At 42.2% G+C, this 1,789-nt stretch overlaps 1 protein-coding gene across 1 annotated transcript in view; it reads left to right on the top strand.

The window, feature by feature from the left end:
* Slc9a8 (solute carrier family 9 member A8) overlaps positions 1-1,789 on the top strand; it is a 71,360-nt gene that overhangs the window by 45,010 nt on the left and 24,561 nt on the right. The window lies entirely within an intron of this gene.

Here is a 1,789-nt window from a genome sequence, read left to right as displayed (position 1 = left end):
GCTTTGCTAAGCTTGTTCCAAGTAGGTGCTTCAGACCACTGAGCCATCTCACCAGCCCAAGAACTCAGATCCTTGTGTTTGCCAGTCAAGCACTTATCCTAATGAGCCATCTCCCCGGCCCTTTAATTTATATTCTGCTGTAAATATGTCACTAGAGAAATAAAATGTGAACCACTGGTCTAAAAAAGAAAAAAAAAAACCAAACAGAGAATAATAATCTTCTGTAATTCATCTTATTGGCTATAGAGGGTTACTTGCCTTAGATTTACTATGATGTGAGATACTCCCTCTCACTGGCTTTTCCACATTTGTCATGGCATAAATTTCTATGCTTTTTTAGGAAATTAGCATATATCATACTACAAGACCCTTAAAAAAAATCTGATGGCAGTATTTTTTTCTTACTATGATCTGTTCTGAAAGCTGCTTAGGTCTCTGGTTTTTACTTTAACCCATATCCTGATATATGTATACATGGAACATTTGTGATAAGGAATCTTGCCTGACTGGAGATGGCATCATGAGTTATTTTTATACATTAGTAACTAAACCCAACCACTTTGTCTCTGATTTATTTAAAGAAAAAATCTGGCAGCAGTAGGCTTTTGTGAACTTTTCCAAGTCTTGCTGCTGCAAATAGGCCAAAGAATAGGAGGTATTTGAAAAAAAGAAATGATGGCTTCATTGCGTGGAGACAGAGGCTCTCACTGGAAAAGTGCCTTTGAAGGCCAAGACCACCTGTGCCGGCTGTTCCCCAGCTGGCTTTGTGGACAGCATGCACCTGGCATTTCCACCGCCACCTCCTCCCTCTGCGTGGCCCTGGGGAGGTACAGACAGGCTCCGAGGTTGCCTCACTCGCTGGCCGCAGTGCCCGAGCGGCTGCTCAGCTGTCTCTGTCCACGGTGGGGCCCACTGTCAGCTGCTGCCCAAAGACTGGGGGATGTAGGACCTTGGTCCACAGTAGGTGAGAACTGCCTATAGGGAAGTAAACAAGAGGCACTGGTGACTGTGCAGAATCCCCAGGAGGCTTTTTAGTTGTCTGCACCTGTCCTGGAAGACAGGAGACACATTGCGACAGAAGCTGGAGGAAAGGTGCAGTAGACCTGGCCTGTGTTCTGTTGGTACCTCCGGAGCTCCAGCTGCAGGGAATGTTGTCTTCATTCCTTGGCTAGGAGGTAGAATCATGTCTCATAGTTAAGAGGAGTTTTTGCAACTCAGAATAAAGTGCTGTTACCTTCCTAAGTACTACCAGAAAGCGAAGTATTGTCTGTTTCCTTATTAACTTTAAATTATTTTGAGTTTCGATCTGTTACAATGACAGTTTATTCTCATACCAATTGCAATAGAGGAAGCCTTACACTTTCTTGAGCCACTGCTTGAGAATGTGGAATGGGTCCTGAAGCAGGCGGTGCTGTCCTAGGTGCCTTAGATGCAAGAAAAAAAAAAAAAAAAGGAGCTCAGCAGCATAAGTGCCTGCCTGGCAAGTCTTTGCTTGCCTAATTCAAGCTTCCTAAATTCAATCCCCAGTACCACAAAAAGAAAAAAGAAAAAAAAAAAAAAAAAGAAAAAAGAAAGAAAGAAAGAAAGAGAAAGAAAGAAAGAAAAAAAGAAGAGATGCCTAACTGTAAAAAGTAATGTGGAAAAGAAAAATTAAGGGGCCGGGGAGACAGCTCAGTAGAATAAGCGCTTCCCTAGCAAGGGCCTGAGTTCTATCCCCAGTTCCTAAAAAAAAAAACAAGAAAGAGAAGAAAAATTAACAAAACAGAACAAAAAAAGAGACAATTTTTAT

The sequence above is a fragment of the Octodon degus genome, unplaced genomic scaffold (assembly GCF_000260255.1).
Source record: "Octodon degus isolate 3935 unplaced genomic scaffold, OctDeg1.0 scaffold00077, whole genome shotgun sequence".
Lineage (NCBI taxonomy): Eukaryota > Metazoa > Chordata > Mammalia > Rodentia > Octodontidae > Octodon > Octodon degus.
This window is presented reverse-complemented; position numbering and strand designations above follow the sequence as displayed.